Source organism: Eurosta solidaginis, chromosome 3, assembly GCF_040869045.1.
Source record: "Eurosta solidaginis isolate ZX-2024a chromosome 3, ASM4086904v1, whole genome shotgun sequence".
NCBI classification, from domain to species: Eukaryota; Metazoa; Arthropoda; class Insecta; order Diptera; family Tephritidae; genus Eurosta; species Eurosta solidaginis.
Window position 1 is genome coordinate 24,855,621 of NC_090321.1, and position 19,313 is coordinate 24,874,933.

Here is a 19,313-nt window from a genome sequence, read left to right on the forward strand (position 1 = left end):
TGTTTTGTTATTGAGTCTGAAGCAGTTCGTCTTCTGATTTGATGTTAGAGAAAATATTACAAGGTACAGTACTGAGTTTAATCCGCAACTAAGAATGTAAAATACCAAATAATATAACACACATAGTGTTTAGGCCCGAAGCCTAAATTCTTCTTAATTTGCGCCACCCTAATAGCACCACTTTATCGACCCCTAGTTCGCCCACCTGCATGTATATGTGTACATAGATAGGGTTATGTTGTCCGTACACATATACATGTATGCCGGTACAACTATGTGGGGAAGCTTCCCCTTAAAACCGGAGACTTTTTCCGCGGTTCAACGGTTGTCCTCGACAAGGCAACCGTCTACTTTTCCAGCGATCGTTGAGCGAACTACAACACCGTCCGAGGAGCCCCGCCACATTTTATTACAAAAAGGTAATTATTGTTCAAATTTAATTTTGCACTATAATAAAGAAATTATTATAACGAGGAATATATCTCGCCTCTTTTTTCTTTTCATTTAAATTTAAACCAAACGCAATTGTGGTGCCTCCACTCCCGTGCCGAGTTTGCGACACACCACAATTGTTCATGGTCCTTCTCCCCGAAAAAGGAACCACCGCCTATATAAAGTACAGTCCACGTTACATATCCTGCATCTTTGGATGATCACATTCACTTCTTGGTGATATCAACAATTTTCGAACAAATCTTCCCACATACACTCAACATTTTGGTATAAATCGTGGTGGTATTCTTCAACCGTTTGGTGATATACACAACCCACACACTTCTTCGTGATACCGGCTTTTTACACGTTTGGTGATATATTTTTGGTGGTATTTATACAGTTTTCTTGTACACAACCTGGGAATTTACAAGCCGCATCAAACAACAAGCAAACCAACTCCAAACTTCACGCAGCTGCTAAGTAAGTTTATATATTTCTTGCCACAATTTTTTTTTTGGTTATAAAAATAAATATTCTGAGTGCCACACGCGTAAGTGATTAAATTTAACCGCGAAAAGTGTAAAAAACTATTCGGTGTCGAAAAGTAAAAAGTGCAACGCGAAATACTAACGTGGTCAAATTCTTTGTGACTATCTGGTCTGTCCCCCCACCAGCGGTAAGGCTCACGGACACAGCACAAGGAAGAGGTGCACATAACCTCACCTCCATATAAAAAATTCTCACGCCATTTCGATTGTGGCAATTTTACATTATTCCTTTGTTTCACTTTAATTTGCACTAATTCGATAAATTTTTGTCACACAGTCGCTTTTCGCACAAGAGTTTTATAAAATTTTTACACTTTTCGTCGAGTTTTTATATCAACGCGCGCACTTATTTTTTATAATAAAATTGAACGCTCAAGTGGCGAGTGGCCCCCTTTGCTTCGCACAATACGCATTGGAGTTGCTCCCCCCTGCTCCCTGTCTTACGGCACAAAATAATCTGCAAATAAATTAATACATACACCGATACATACATACATATAATTTTACGTGCGGGTGGCGAGTAAGCCACATTGTTGTGTTTTTATTTTTATCGTGGGAAAACCAGACGAATCGGCCAAGTCTGACCCTTATAATTTAATAGCCAGATCAATATATACATATATATATAATTTGCGTGCGGTTGGCGAGTAGGTTACACCATTGCCTATTCTTCCCTTGAAAAAAAAAAAAAAATATCAGACGAGTCGGCCAAGTCTGAAATAACTAAATAAAAGCGATCTTTTAAAACACTGTCTCCATTTTTTTGTTAAAAGGATTAATTTGTTTTTAGTTTGGTAGGGATAATTTGTTGAGAAAATGGAAAATTATATCCGATCAGCTGAGTTAATCTCAGAGTTTGAACAGCAGTACAGCCTTATTCCAGAGGAAAGTCATAATAAGCACACTCTTGCGATACAGCAAGAAGAGTTGCGTGCCTTATGGAAGAAGGTTAAGTCTGTGTTTGACTCACTGATGGGATCAGAAGATGTCGACGCAAATGATGTGTTGGCCATCCGGAAAAAACATATGTCTACCTACGCAATATATATGCGATGCTTATCCACAATATCTGCTGAGGCAGAGAAATTTAAAAAAGTAGAAAATAGCGCTATCTCTGAGCAAGCACCCCCAGCCGCACCTCGCGGGCATAAGATCCGCCTCCCTCCTTGCGACACGGAGATTTTCAAAGGTGACTATTTATCATGGCCAACCTTTCGCGATCTGTTTACGGCCATATACATAAATAATTCCGACCTACAGGGGGTGGAAAAACTGTTCCATCTGAACAACAAGACACAGGGCGAGGCCAAGGATATTGTAAAAAAATGCCCTCTGACAAATGATGGATTCGATATGGCCTGGAAAAACCTGTGCGAAAGGTATGAAAACAAGCGTATATTAGTCAACACGCAATTGCAAATTCTTTTTAATTTAAAGAAGGTAGAGAGTGAGTGTGGGAGCGCGTTAAAGAAACTACATAGCGATATAAACAATTGTCTATCGTCCCTCAAGTGTCACAAAATCGACACATCCAATTGGGATGCAATACTAACATATTTGTGTTCGACAAAGTTACCGGAAAGTACCCTGGCTCTATGGGAACAAAGCATAGACCACAAAATGGACATATCTAAATGGGAAGATATGGACAAATTTCTATCAAATAGGTTTCAGACACTGGAAACAGTGTCTAGCTTCACTGGCACTAACGCCCAAAAGGGACAAAAGCCATCAAATACTCGGCATACAACCGAAACCCCCATAAAAAGACTTGGTGCCTTCCAAACGAAGGTATCAAAACCTACCTCAAAATCAACTTCAAGGGTTTTTTGTAAAATGTGCAAAGCTGAACACAGGTTACGGAATTGTCCCCGATTCTGTGATCTGACCCCAGTGGAGAGAATCAACTTCATCAAATCCACGGGGGGATGCCTGAACTGCTTATCCCCAGGACACACAGTGACGAGGTGCACCAGTTCGTACAACTGTGCCAAATGCCACTCTCGTCACCACACGCTCCTGCATGCGGATACAGTTCAGCAACCTACGAGGCGCAATCCATTCAAAGACGCGGATAATATCCCGTCGACTTCAGCACAAGCACAAAGAAGACAGGAATCGGGGCAACCAAATTCTTCTGCGAACCAGAATGTAAAATCCTGTCATGCTAATTCCAGCACAGGCGTGCTATTAGGAACTGCTCGCGTACACATTCATCATAATGGTACCGACTTCTCCGCGCGGGCATTAATTGATTCAGGGTCCGAATGCTCTTTCATGACAGAAAGACTAAAACGCAGAATCAATTTGCCGGCAAGGAAAATGGATGCCCAAGTTTCAGGCATCACCAACGCAGTATCTGCTCAAGTAAAAGAGGCATCCACCATCGAGCTACGTTCACCAGAGGACCCATGCTTTAGCTTGACTACTCCTGTTCTAATTTTAGCCAAATTAACTGGGAATCTGCCATCCTGCCATATCGAAACAATGACGATGCAGGCGTTCCCAGACTTAGTTTTGGCAGACAAGAGGTTCTACGTCAATGAAGATGTAGACCTCATACTTGGGGGCGATATATATCCCCAAATTATACTAAGCGGTCTAAAAAAGAATGTACTTAATACACTTCTGGCCCAAGAGACAGTGTTCGGTTGGATACTAACCGGTCGTATTGAAACACCGAATCCAACGAAGAGCATCGTGTCATTTTACAACGAGGTCGCGTTGGACAACCAACTAAAAGCCTTTTGGGAGTTGGAAAATGTACCGAAAATTAAAAGCCCTAGCGACGATGACAGATATTGTGAAAAATTATATAGAGAAACCACAAAGAGAAATGAGGATGGAAGATATGTCGTTTCACTCCCATTTAGACAGGAATACCCGGAAGAACGAAAATTAGCAGGGTCCCTTAAACGCGCATGCTCGCAATTCTATCGAAATGAAACGCGGTTAACGAAAAATCCGGAGTTAGGGAATGAATACATAAGGGTACTTTCAGAATACCAGACGCTCGGACATATGCACAAAATTAAGGGCACAGTCGCAGCAAATGACCCTGATAATTATTTCATGCCCCATCACGCCGTGGTAAAGGCGGAAAGCACAACTACTAAAGTCCGGGTCGTTTTCAACGCTTCAAGTCCGACTGCTAATGGTACAAGTCTGAACGACGTTTTGCTCCCAGGCCCGGTACTCCAAGCAGATCTCCCGACTCTCATCATTCGTTGGAGACTTTATCGGTACGTCTTCAACAGTGATATAGAGAAAATGTATAGGCAGATTTGGATGAACGATAATCATACCAAATTTCAACGAATTATTTTTCGAAAAGACATGAACGAACCAATAGGACTCTACGAATTAAAAACGGTAACTTTCGGAGTTAATTGTGCCCCTTATCTTGCTATAAGGACGCTGTTACAGTTGGCTGACGATGTACAAAGTTCCCATCCCACAGCATCAAACATACTCCGGGAATGTATGTATGTAGATGACGTCCTCGCAGGAGGACACAACCTCACCTCCACCATTATGGCAAGAAACGAAATTCGACAGGTTTTACATTCGGCAGGGTTCCCATTACGAAAGTGGTCATCAAACTCGGAGGAGGTTCTCAAAGACATCCCGAAATCGGATCTGCTCAGCGAGGACTTCTTAGCCTTTGAAGACACCAGCACAGTGAAAGCATTAGGTATAAGGTGGAACGCACATGCTGACTTATTTTATTTCAAAGCGGGATCACTAGACAACCCTAACATGCCAACAAAAAGAGAGATCCTGTCAGTTATTGCCAAACTCTTTGACCCGTTAGGGTGGCTTGCCCCAATGGTCATAGTGGCAAAAATAATTATGCAAAACATTTGGTTAGAAGGCACAGGGTGGGACGAGCCAGTCTCACCAACGACATTGGAGCGGTGGAACACTTTCACCCAAGATTACCCGGAAATAGATAGGATTCGAATACCACGTTGGGTACAATTCTCACCAGAAGACGAGGTTGAAATCCACGGCTTCTGTGACGCGTCGGAGAAAGCATATGCAGCAGCCGTGTACATGCGCATCAAAAAGGAGAATAATGTTTATACACACCTACTTATGGCAAAAACCAGAGTCGCACCAGTGAAGACAATCTCCCTCCCACGTCTGGAACTTTGCGGTGCAGTATTGCTAGCAGAGATGATTGACTCAATCTGTAGGAGCGTCAAATTAGGACCCATCACCATTCATCTATGGACTGATTCCAGCATTGTCCTCGCATGGCTACGGAAACCGCCTTGTTCCTGGTCAACCTTCGTCGCACACCGCATCACGAAGATCATCGACATGGTCGGAAGCAAGGACTGGCTACATGTGGATTCAGAATCAAATCCAGCGGATTTAGGAAGCAGAGGCCTACCAGCGGGTGAATTAGTCAACAACTCGTTGTGGTGGCAGGGACCATCTTGGTTACAAGAGGACAAGATACAATGGCCAGTACAGGAAACGGACTACCATACATCATATGAGGAGAAGAAAGTGAAAGCACAGTCGTATGCCGTCACACAGGCTGAACAAGAAGATATACTCGATCGTTTTTCAGACTTGCCACGAGCTCTAAGAGTCCTATCCTACGTTAGGAGATTTATAAAAAGAACGCATCCTAAAACAAAAACGGTATGCCACGAAAAGTCGAGCACAATCTCAGCCGATGAGATTAAGGCAACGACTCAAGCACTAATAAAAGTATGTCAGAAAATATCCTACGGTAAGGAATACTTGCAATTAAAAAATAGGGAACCTATTGATCGGAAAAGTGAAATCCTGTCACTCAACCCATACATCGACAAAGATGATATTATCAGAACAGGGGGGCGTCTAGGGGCCTCAAAAGACATGTCGTACAACGAGCGTCATCCGATCATCTTGCCTTACAATTGCAAGCTGTCTCGCCTTGCAGTCATGATGATTCATCATGATTCCCTTCATGGCGAGAACCAACTTATGCTCCGCCTTATTCGAACCCAGTATTGGATTCCGAAGGTCAAGACAATGATCAGAGCCATCATCCACAATTGCAAAACCTGCATTCTTCACAGGAAGCAGGCGCAGTCCCAACTTATGGGTACCCTTCCCTGCGAACGTACTACTTTTACTCGCGCGTTCACCAATACCGGGGTAGATTTCGCGGGGCCTTTCGACATAAAAAGCTACCGCGGTAGGGGATGTCGACTGTCCAAAGGCTACGTATGCATATTTGTTTGTTTCTCCACTAAGGCCATCCACCTAGAGGCCACTAGTGACCTGAGCACCCCATGCTTCCTCGCAGCTTTTTCGCGTTTTATCGCGAGAAGAGGATGTCCAAAAAACATCTACTCCGACAATGGTACGAATTTTGTCGGAGCTTCCCGATCTCTACGATCGGAATTCAAAGCCTTCCTGGCAGAAAGCCGAGACAAAACAGTCTCCAAGTATAGCCATCAAGCATTAACTTGGCATTTTATCCCCGCCGGCGCTCCGCATATGGGCGGCCTGTGGGAAGCGGGAGTGAAGAGCTTCAAAAGCCACTTCAAAAAGGTCGCTTCTCTCCATAAATATACCATGGAGGAGTTCCAAACCCTTTTGTGCCGGATCGAGGCATGCCTAAATTCGCGGCCTCTCAGCCCGGCGTCCAATGACCCAACGGACCTGGAGCCACTAACCCCAGGACATTTCCTCACGGGCAGCCATCTTCTGGCGCCGCCAGAACCGGATGCGAACGAAAGCCCTGCCTCCATGCTAAATAGATGGCAGAAGCTCAAGGCCCTCCATCAAACCTTCTGCCGGCGATGGAAAACCGAATATTTATCTGAACTCCAAAAACGAGTGAAGTGGAAGCATCCCAAGGAAAATATAAAAGTGGGAGATCTCGCTGTCCTCAAAGAGGACAATTTATCTCCCAACGAATGGAGGTTAGGTAGAGTCGTCAACGTACACCCCGGCGAAGATAACCGAGTACGTGTTGTCGACCTCATAACCGAGAAGGGTCAAGTCAGACGACCTTTGGTCAAACTGATCCTTCTTCCTACGGAGACAGACTGTGAGAGGACCACGTGCTCCTCTCAACAATCCCTCCACTCTTCCACATACCTCCTTTCAGAAAAATCAAAAAAAAATCACCCTCGTCTTCACATTTTCCAAAAGTCAACCCCAGCTCACGTTCACCCGATACGAGGCCAACCAATAACCTAACGCAGATACTCTATCTGCCACAGAACCTAAAGGGACTCAGGCCATTCTATTCTTAAGCTTACAAAGCAAACCCAAATTCACTCGCTATCCCATAACGAGGCCAACCAATAACCTAACGCAGATACTCTATCTGCCACAGAACCTAAATGGACTCAGGCCATTCTATTCTTAAGCTTACAAAGCAAACCCAAATTCACTCGCTATCCCATAACGAGGACAACAAAAAAGCCTAACGCAGAAGGGCGCACCGCTCTGCCACAGAAATCAGCGGCACTCGTTGCCGCGCAACGAGGCACATCGCAAGCCTACCGCGGATGAGGAAACTCATCTGCCCCAGATATTAGCAGGGTTAAATTCCTTATGCTTTTAGATTAAATAATTTGCAAATAAAAAGCAACTACTTATGTCGTTGATGAAAAAAACAAACAAGAACAAACGATAACAGACCCTCTAGAACGCTCATCATCTTAATAGTAGTCAAAGATAGTCAGCCACGATTCAGAATGCTGAATGGAAAATGATTGAAGAGTTTCAATCACCTAAAGTAACCACATTAGATGCGAAGAGGATTCCACCAGGGTGATTGGAAAACTTTATATATTCAGTTTTTTGAACATTACGAGGAGTCATATCTGACTAGCCTTGTCGCTTAAATTATATGATAACTCATTATTTGGTCAGAAAGAGTAACCCACTGGGTATTGGTACAAGGGGAAATTCAGAATTTAATCACCTGCTTGCTGAGGGTAGGTAGAAGATGAAGAGCGTGAACGTATACAAATGCGAACGTAGATGATTATTCATCTACAATTACGTGTGAAGTAGAAGAATAGTGCAACAAAAATAACGAAGGAAAAACTGATTGGCTAAATCGTATGGAAACGTGCCCTAATCCTGATATTCATTCGTTTTATCCGCAAACTGGTCCATGGGAAGGTGGTACAAATATCACAATACGTGGAATAAATTTAGGTAAAATTGTCACCGATATTTATTCGGGAATACGAATTGCTGGTATAAGTGGGAAGACTATGAATTCGTGGAACCAAAAATTACAAATTTCACGCCGCAATATGGCCCTGTTTCTGGGGGTACTCATTTTCGTCATCATCATATTGAAAAACCTGATAGCTTTTGGGTGCTGTATAGGAGTTAATCCTGATACTAGCATCATCGTAAACATCATCAGAGGAATTAGTAAGTGGTTCATCGAGCGAAGGTGGTCGAAAAGCCATTGACTTGCGACGCGTGCGTTGCGCAATACAAGTTGTAATGTTATGTATATCATGGGTTTGTGTTTGCGTTGTTGAAATCCTTGTACGGGTTGCCTTCACATGCTTCCTCGAGTCAGCTGTGTCTACAAGACCTTCATCACCACTGTAGTCACTATCGGTAACAATACACCTAAATTTCACAGTTTTACTGCAGTTCATTTTGTGTTTATGACCTCATTAATATTACAATTTAGTGTGTTAGTTTCTCCTACAATTTCACTTCTCTCTGCTTTATTTACATGTAGTTTAGCTGTTTCACTTTTGTACGAGTTATGAGGTATTATAACTTCCTCATCTTCGCCAGCCTGACGCCGTCTAAGTATGTTATCTTTAACAGGAGAAACATCGCCATTTTCTTGAGTATTTTTATTTATCTCAACCTAGCTATTACTGTCGCATACATCAATATCTAAGTTTTCAGTATCCTGTACAATGTGAGAACATTCATTGTCTTGACTGTCATTTTGTTGTTGTGAGCTTAAACTTTCTCGCCCACTATCTGCATTAGAAAGTATTTGTATACAATTTTCACAATCAAATGTATTGCTCTGGTCGCGCACACAACTGCGATGTACAGCCACTGATCCACATGTTGTACAATAAACTAAGGGATTTGTTGTAGTTGCTGTTCCCGTCCACGCTTGTTATGGCAAATCTCTACGCTACATACTCTGGGTCTTTCTAGCAAGTCTGCAAACGCATTGGGCACCAACTCCCATTCAGCGTCTTTGTCGTATGCGAAAATACCCCAGAACGACATATGCGCTTTTAACTTCTCACAGTCATTACAGAGCGGACATTTGAAGAAATACCCAGAACTTTTGGCGAATTTTTGCAGACAATACTTGTGAAACCAACCATTTTTACAGCATGGGGCACGTATAATATTTACAGCTCTAAAACGTTTTACTTTCAGCGAAAAGGCTCTCATAACAAATATAACAATTTTCTGTGGGTTTTGGACGTGTAGGTACTTTTCGTACATGTCGATCACAAAATTACCGAAATGTATATAGAAATTGATTCATAGCACCATTATCACTGCCACATATCATATGAAAGTTTCGATAGCAACGCACTTTTCAGCAGACAATATTCGCACGCATATTACCACAGTAGATGCATTGAATTGTTGCAACGCGTTTACGTTCTGCTGCAATATCACTAGGCAGAAACCCAAGTATTCCCTCATTATCCTTACCACTTTGTTTAAGCCAGAGGATAAATACAAACAATGTGTATGAACTCCCTTCCCACTTTTCTTAAGGAATTCTCCATATAACACACTACTTTGCCGGGCTGAGCCGCACAGTTCGCTCTTCATTTCTAGTGCATTCAATTTTTTTATTATTCGAATTGTGCAAAATATTTATTAAAGTGGCTAGCAAAAGGTTCTTCGGCTAATTGGAAAGTATTTAAATGCGGAATCGAGTATTTAAAGGCAGGCGAGAATACAAGTTTTTGTCAACGGTCATTTGCCCTGCGAGATATTAAGCTTCGATGTTACACAAGCAGTATGTCGTACAGCTCCTTCACCAGGTATCGTTGAAGGGCGACTGAAAATGTTATTTGACAATGGGCAACGTGAATTCAGCGAATACAACTTTAAATACGTTCTTGCTCCCCTACTTGAGCAGGTCTTTTCGGGCCCTAGAGGACAATTAAAAGTTCCCCGAGGCATACCCGCTGGCGGAATTGAAATTTCAGTGACGGGAACTCAATTCAACGATATTCAGAGCCCAAAAATGTACGTTTGCCATAAATAGTCAGTGCAAGGTTGAGGCAGCTACAGATATGATATGCTACTCACCTGTAATTGACACCGATAACGACGTTCTTGCTGCTGAAAATCCAGGGCTTCTTAAACATGGATCCTTAATGGATAATGTTTTGCAAGTTCAAAATCTCTCTAGTAAACATAAAAATAATTTCGAGCTTTATCCCAATCCAATATATTTTAATTTCGAAGAACATATAAGGTATTATAAAAGCGAGTGTTTAACGATTAATGGACGCAATTTGGATCGTTCCTGCAAAGAAACTGATGTAGTAGTACGTATTGGTAAAGGCCTTTGCAATATACCTTCATTATCACTTCAACAATCGACTTGTCGCCCGCCACTAGAGTCAGCCACTGAACCCCACAATGAATCAGGACCAGAAGACATTGTCCATATTGGTCAGTCTTTGGAATATCGGACAGGAATACTTAGCTATGCATCCCCAAATATGATGCATGACTTAAGTAAGAATCTTCTATTATTCATCGGTGGTAGTTATAGTCATGATTTTTGTTGCACTTCTGGCTGCGTAAAAAAAAAAAAAAAAAACCAAAAAATACATCAGAATCGATTCGAGTTTTACTAAATATGCAAAAACAAATGGCTATATTAGAACTTAAGAGTCGCGGCAGAATGCAAGAAAGCAATTGCTGAACTTCAAACTGACATGACTGACTTAACTGGGGATCTAACATCTGGTGGAATACCATTTTTAGACGATCGTACATGTGCCATGAAAATTCTTTTTCCAAATCACGAGGACCACATCGTATTGCAATGGGAGCGGCCCGAACTATTACGTAAAGAGAAAGGTCTACGCCTGTTGAATAAATTTTTTTTTTTTTTTACTGCTATTCATACGAGCATTGGAGTCCAGTCGCTATTTTTCTGTGCGTGAGCGGGTCAATGTGGCTTCCCTGATTATGGTCACACTGCAATCAAAATTAGAATATTGTACTGATATACTTAAGACTTTGCTTGGTGATTTCATTGAAAAATTTATAGAGGGCAAAAGTCATCCAATGCGTTTGGCATGAGATGCTCCACCAAAAGGATTAGCCTTCCATCGTGTTCCCAAATGCGCCTTTTTGTAATCCTTATCAGCCCAACGCTGATCGTGGCGATGATTCACATGCTTCCTGGCTGTGCGAAGACCTCTTGGCTTGCCCATAATGTCTAAGCTAGCAACGTTAATTTTTTATGCGTTATTACTCCAGGCCACGTCGTAGTAAAAAATGAAATGAAAGAACGGAAAATCACGGGATACATTTCCCGTTGTTTCAATTCATAGGAATTTTACATTCTATACACGGGTATGTATGAATGTGCGTTTTTTTCTTTGCCTTTGCCGTTGGTATGCTGGTACCAGTGAGCGGAATTCTAAAATGGAAATAGTAGTAGTTGGTAGTTTTTACCAAGAAAACAAAAGCTACAGTTCATATTTGTACCAAACAATTAATAATGTCTTGTAAAACAAATAACGCGCATTTCATGGAAATAACACTTTAAAACATGTTAACAAGACAAAATTACATGTACATTTGTATATACCTACATAGCTTATGCCTATACGGTACTCACTTTTTTCCTGTATCATGAGTGTGAGATACTGATAAACATGCACCAAAACGTCTAATCACAACAACAATATCCCAAAATACCAAAAATACTGCCACAAAATAACCGATTTCGGCATGTTATCGTTTGCGTAAAACTTTTTTGCTTCAAATTATTCACAAAAAAGGGCTATTTATCTCATCAAAAATTTACTTCTTGTTTAAAGTTGTTCACAAAGTTTTTCAAAATTGACTGCTTTAATCAGTATCCCCTCCTAAGATTAGTTGGTGGGCTCGGCAATTCAATACTGCAATGCAGTATACGTTTTCAGCGCGAAAATACTGAAATATTGGTAGAATCTTAGTTTTGGTAGCAGAAGTCGTAAAAGTAGTAGAAAATGAAAATGGATCAAAAAGGTACGTCAATCTACCAATGCGGTAAAGTCCGTGCACTGACTGCCCATATACTTGTACCAACGTATGTACATATATATGCCGAGTTTTAAATGTACATTGTATTAGGGATGCATAAGAAGATGCAAACGGGTACCCAAAAACCCGTTTCTGGCAAATCGGTATCGGAGCCAACTACCCTTCTGGAACCGTGCTTTTTAGTAAAGACCATCAATAACACAGGACTACAAGCGTAATTGGGAAAAGCTGAACAAATAATCGAAGGGAAATACAAAAGAATGGCTCATTCGAAAAATTTTTCACCGCGTCCAAAACGAAGATTTTATCTTTGTTCTTTATATAGCATACAATTTTGCCGTCCAAACATTTTTATTTTGTGGCGGGCAGGAAAGTTGTCGGTTTTTAGCACCAACAACACAAATAACGACGACTCGAAAGATCCCACATCAAACACTCTCTACCCGGTTCGGTACCAAAATGTGAGTACCAAACAACTTAAATGTCAATTTTTCTGCAGCACTAGTATGCCTGACTAGCTGAAGCGCTACCGGATGACACAAAATTAAACAGAATAAGGCACTAATGACCCAGGCACATAACGTGCGGGGAAAGAAGCAACGCACATAACGAACGCGAGATGAATATATTCTCGTAAGCCTTTAGACATGTTCTAACCCTACTCACGCGCGAAATTTCAAAAGCGCCGATAATAGAATTGGGGCTTACTCGCCACCGAAAGCGTGACACAATCATAACAACTCAACGAGTTTCCTTTATTTTCTTCCATACTCTCAATAGAATGACTCGTTACGCTTCGCTAAGAAGGAGGACTGAGCGCCAGGCCGCTCGTTACCCAAAGCCGTGCCACTTATGCGACGCGAAACACCCAATCAGGTCATGCCCGATTTACCGCGCGAAGTCGCCGCTGCAACGACTGCGCGAAATTATAAAGGCCAAGTACTGCCAAAACTGCCTGTCAATGGTACATCGTGCCAAAGACTGCACTAGCAAAGGAAGGTGTCGAAGATGTGGTAGCAATCATCATACCACGCTGCACCTTTCCATGGAGGACTTGTCGTCCGAGCCAGAGCCGCCGAAGAGCTGGTACCAGCTAGTCATGGAAGAAGAGGGAGAAGGATATGAGCGGATGCCTACGATGGAAGAGGTGGACGACGGGATGATGGATGAGGCGCTGTCTCTCCACGCGTCCGAGTCGGCCTTTGCAGAAGAACCACAACTGCCATCCGGGAGTGGAGCGGGCTCCCATATAGTAAATTCCGACACTAGGGGATCGGACCCACGGCCGTTCCGACCCCTATTAGCACACGAGCGACGAGGAAAAAGTGGAGCGGAATCACGGCCGTTCCGCCCACCTACGCAACAACGAACGCAAGCACATCGACCAACGCGCGATCGTAGACTGGCCCCTCGGCCGCGCCAGCTACACGAGATACAACACGTGAAGGAAGACCATCGAGACGGTAGACTGGCCACTCGGCCGCGCCAGCTACCCCAACACAGTTCCTTCCGGAACGGGGTCATTCCAGCCCGCGCCTCAGCCGGCCCAACTCTTCGGCCCATGGCTGCTCTGGCGCCGACTGCGATCGTGAAGGTGGAAGCCGGAGGGCGTCTGCACTTCATTCGTGCACTCATAGACGCATGTTCCCCCCGCACAACGATCGACCGCAGGCTGGCGCGAGAGTTAGCCCTGCCGACAACCAACGCCGACGGCGAAACCGGCTGTTTTATTCGTTTTAGAGGTAAACATGGGCAGAGTAAGACGGTGACGACTCACGCAGTCTGCGTCCTCGAGTTCAGGCGCGTCAGTCCAACGTACAACGTCGACCCCAGCGTCGCGGCTCCTTACGAGCACATCCGTCTTGCGGACCCCCACTTTTATGCGTCCACCCCAATTCGCCTCGTCCTAGGCGGCGACGTCTACGCCGAAATCATGACGTCGGGCACATTGCCACCATCCTTCGGATCGCTGCTCGCGCAAAGCACGATCTTCGGGTGGGTACTCTCCGGGACCCACCCGATCTGATATTTCTCAATGGCTATTTAGAGTTAGTTAGCTGATGATAAGCTTATACATGTATATTGTATTTTCCCGAAATAAATGAAGTTTTATATAAATGGCAAGAAATATATGTTACGGTTTCCATTAATTTTTTTTCTATCTTCCTAGCTCTAGGTCACGGCGAAGGCAAGGAGGATGCCGTCGCGCCATCCGGCGCGCACCATTTAATTTTAGAATCTAGTTTTAAGACAAATCGTGGCCGGGGACGCTCGGGCGGAGTCTGGGCTGTTGCGTATCGCAAGGGGGCCGGCATGTTTAGGCCCGAAGCCTAAATTCTTCTTAATTTGCGCCACCCTAATAGCACCACTTTATCGACCCCTAGTTCGCCCACCTGCATGTATATGTGTACATAGATAGGGTTATGTTGTCCGTACACATATACATGTATGCCGGTACAACTATGTGGGGAAGCTTCCCCTTAAAACCGGAGACTTTTTCCGCGGTTCAACGGTTGTCCTCGACAAGGCAACCGTCTACTTTTCCAGCGATCGTTGAGCGAACTACAACACCGTCCGAGGAGCCCCGCCACATTTTATTACAAAAAGGTAATTATTGTTCAAATTTAATTTTGCACTATAATAAAGAAATTATTATAACGAGGAATATATCTCGCCTCTTTTTTCTTTTCATTTAAATTTAAACCAAACGCAATTGTGGTGCCTCCACTCCCGTGCCGAGTTTGCGACACACCACAATTGTTCACATAGAAAATTGGCATTTTCGACAAGGGAAGAGTGGGACAAAAAAAGCACGCCCTCCTGAGGTAATCAAATTCACTTCCCAATTTCAGACAAACTATAAATATTTTAGTCAGTAATGCCATATCGCATGCTTGTATTATAATATTGTTTCGACCCAGAGCTAGGCAGGCCCGTTTTTTCGAAACGAACTCCAGGATATGAATAACTGATGAGAGACTGGCAAACTTGAAGCAATAATGACGACTGCCAACCGTTTGTATGCTTTGCCGTCATTAAACTGTTTGAAGACTACTTATTTTAAAGATGGTGCGGTTCGACCGAACCGGTAAGAATTGTGCGTTTATTAAAGGTCCATATATACCAAGTTGATGGCAACAAGTTGCTCTATATCTCACCATATGAATGTAATGGTTATTGTAATTACACGTGTATAATAAACTTCTATCGATCAATGCAGGGGCAGTTCATTCATACGTATGAAAAATACGTATGGATGTATACATGTTTCGCTAGTGCTTTTGTATGCATTCAGCATTAATACAACCACATGTATACAGTAGTAGTACAAAGGGAGTAAAGGCGTATGCATGCTCCTTGAGAAACTAAAATAAATAAAAAGAAATAGACGTGCATTTATACCGGCATACATACATATAGCTCCAACACGTGCACCAAACATCGATGTTTCATGCATTCCTTAACAACTGGGAAATAAATGTAATCAGGGATCCCGTCAAAAAAGCCAAAAAATAAAAGCTTACTTATCTGCATGATGAAATTTATATTCAGGTGTTTTCATCCCGTTGACGTTTTCCCTTATTCTGACAAGTTCGGTATATATATTATAGGGGGTTATCTATCATACAGAACTTCCTTTGAGTTCTACTCGTACTACGATCGGTGTAGATTTTACTATACGTTTAGAAATATTGTAACTATATAAGCTGCTACTAGAATTGTTTAGCCAAAAAGATTAACGTAACTTTGTGCTCCCCAAAAGAATATGGAAAAAATTTTGCAGGAAACTAATTTTTTTGAGAATTATGTACGAAAACTGAAATATTCCAAATTTAATACAAGTAAATACTGGAAAATAGAGCTACCGAAAAAGTGAGGCTATGTTGTTGTCATATGTGTGTTATAATTTAATGTAATTTTTTGGGTCGGGTGGGACATCCAATAAGTATTTCTTTGTAGACAGGGTACGTCGCACCACAATAATAATTTTCTCGCAACTCAGTACTAATCGAAAGTCCATAAACTGTACCTTCTTTCTGTGAAAGAAACTCCTTGACAATTTAATTAAAAAATACTTCAGTAAGAAATAGTCACATGAGGTTGGACTTTTAAGAATAAAAGTAAAAAAATAGAAAAATATTTTTTTAAAAACGATTTATAGAGGATTACTTTGTCTCCTATTCTACTGTTACAGATTTGTACACAATCAATGTTTTTTAATTTTTGGACCTGCGGTATATTTTCACCACTACGTTTTTTACTTTTATTCGATTTCAATTTAAATTTAAATTGTTTTAAAACAAAACCAAAAAATTTTCATAAAATCCAAAAACAGAATCTTGGTTTGGAAACAAAACCAAAGGTTTCAAAAATCTAAAACAAAGACCGCTCTGGGTTTAAAACAAAACCCTTAAGTTTTAAACTATTTGCTGAAAGTTTTCAAATAAAAAAAATCATTTGTGAAGAATGCTGCAAATCATAGATTCTTTCTCATAGCATTTTGACATATACTTATATGGAGTTTTATGCTGTGATTTGTTATACCGATGTGATAGTTCAGTGGGTAAAAGACGCTACTGATATTTTCAGAACGTCGGTGCGAAACCTTACCATTGTAATCCGGGTTTAATTTTTAAACTTGAAGCCCACCTCTGTGCACACATTTTCACGAAGACTGGTAGAATCTTACTTTGAAGCCAGTTTTGGTTTGGTCATATATGTAGTACAAAAAAGTTTCAGATTTAGGCTCAAACTTTTAACCGTGTGCTGCCAAAATCTCAATCGACTTATTGATAAAAGCGACAACGGTAGTGTGGTGGTAGAGTACTTCACGTACCACACCGAAGGTCCTAGGTTTAAGTACCGTCCAAAGCAACATCAAAAATTTAGAACAAGTTTTTCAACTGGAAAAGAGTTTTTCTAAGCTGGGTCGCCCCTCCGAGTGTATTTCTGCCATGAAAAGCTGTTCAGTGAATATGCATCTGCCTTACAGCTTCCGTTCGGAGTCGGAATAAAACATGTAGGTCTGGTCCCGCCAATTCTTAGGGAAAATTCAAAAGGAGCAAGACGCAAATTCGAAAGAAGTTCGGCCGAAATCTCCTCGGAGATAAATCGCACCAAGTATTAATAAACATTTTTTGCCACGAATCTCAAAATTGTAAGTACTCGGAGAATTAGCCATGTCCGTCTGTGCGTCCGTATGTCTATTTGTACGCAAAGTATTCCCTCAATTTTTGAGTAATCGTAATGAAAGTTTTTCATTTTTTATACCTTCCAGCAGAATTTGTGGAAGTATGTCGTTGGCAATGACCATGTCAGTCTGACCTGGTATGTGGCAGCTGGGGTCAGCGAGCTCAAGGAGTTTGAACTGCTCCCAGATTTTGCGACTAATGGTGGATGTTGGCAGATTCCTTGTGAGTTGCGGCAACACAGTGGCATGAGCCTTTATTCTTTTCATGGCCTTGGATGCAACCAGTGTCAAAGGAAAAAGTTTGGAGGACTTTTGTACGACTTGTCCACCTATGCCAGAGATTTCGAACTTTGAATGTTCGAATGGAAGTTTCAACCGTTTTTGAACTTTCGAGGAAATAAAAGATCTTTCAGAGCCCTGATCGATAAGGGCCCTTAGTTGAAATAATTCCCATTCGTGTTCGACTGCGACCATAGCAGTAGCAAGGAGAATTTGGTTATCATTGGCTGCATGCAATGATTGAACCGGTGCGTGTTTTGAACAACACGGTAGCTCGCTAGAATCGGAGCTATTCTGCGTTTGTCGAACTGGATATGTTGACTCAGCAGTTGTGGCCTGCACGTTTGATGCATTCGTTCGCGGGGTGGAACGTGGAGCTTGTGGGCTCGCATGCAACAGCGTGTGATGCCGTTGATGCCATGTCGACCATGACCACTTTCTCGTGCACTCATTGATGATATGAGTGCTGCTAAGGCAGATTGTGCACAGCTTAGCTTGTTTTACTAATTGTGTCCGGTTTTGCACAGACATTCGTTTGAAAGGTGGACAGAATCTAATAAGGTGTGGGGAATTGCAACATTGGCAAGTTTCCTTTTTAGATTCAGCCACAAGGTTTTGCGTCCTGTTGAAGGACCTGTTTTGCGCAGAATTTTGATGAGCGACTGGTTTTTGTTTGCTTGGTTGAAGCCTATTGACCCTTTCAACGACTTCATATCTCGAGGTGAGAAAGTCGTTCATTTGTGACCATGAGGGTAGATCTCTTCGAGGAGAGAGAGATTGTTCCCAAAATGACAGGGTTGTTTCGGCGAGCTTTGATGAACAAATGTACACCAGTATCGGATCCCAACTGTCTGTCGTAACTCCTTGGGAGTGAAGGACGGATAGGCAGTTGTTGATTGTGTTTTGCAATTTCTGAAGTTGCTCACTGTTTTCGGATTGAATAGTGGCAAAAGTCAGTAAGGATTTGATCTGGTTGTCAACCAGGATCCGCTTGCTTTCGTATCGTGACCGTAAAGCTTCCCAGGCAAGGTCAAAGTTATCATCGCTCAACGCATATTGCTTGACGATGGAGCCGGCTTTGCCTTGCGTTTTGTACCGGAGATGGTACATTTCTGAGCACGGGAGAGCCTTGGGTGGTTAATATACACCGCTGTGAACATATCACGAAAATCTGGCCATTCTTCATAGCCACCATAAAAGGTCTCCGTGTCGCATGCTGGGACTTTGAGGTAAATATTTGCCTCAGCCGAGGGTTGTTCCATGCGGGATGGTGGACTCGGTGTTGCCATCATTTTGATCAATGAAAGTTGATCGGCAATCTTTGCTTTTGTCACTTCATACGTATCAAGGCAGGTGCATTGTTTGCCTTGTACTGAACTCTTGAAGTCTTCAGGGAAACTTTCGTCTGGTTTCGAAAATACCAGATCGTAAACCGATTGAAGCCGTGCCCAATAATCATCTAGTGATTTATCCTTTATCATGAGATACGATTCAGTGTGATCCTGAATCGGTGCTTCGTTAAATTTTGCACAGTATCTCATCAGATTGTCACTTTCCGCTATGAACATTTGCGCGGATGGGTCAACTGATTTGGATTTCCGGCGGGG

The 19,313-nt window shown here is 42.3% G+C and overlaps 1 protein-coding gene and 1 pseudogene across 1 annotated transcript in view; one reads left to right on the forward strand and one right to left on the reverse strand.

The window, feature by feature from the left end:
- LOC137243471 (phospholipase D1-like) overlaps window positions 1–19,313 on the reverse strand; it is a 636,022-nt gene that overhangs the window by 455,386 nt on the left and 161,323 nt on the right. The window contains exons 3-4 of the mRNA XM_067771257.1: window positions 10,551–10,773; window positions 10,278–10,497 (exon numbers count right to left, since the gene is read on the reverse strand). The gene's annotated coding sequence lies outside the window, so the exon portion shown is untranslated. The remainder of the gene's footprint in view (window positions 1–10,277; window positions 10,498–10,550; window positions 10,774–19,313) is intronic.
- Window positions 5,310–11,875, forward strand: LOC137245864 (plexin-A4-like; annotated as a pseudogene).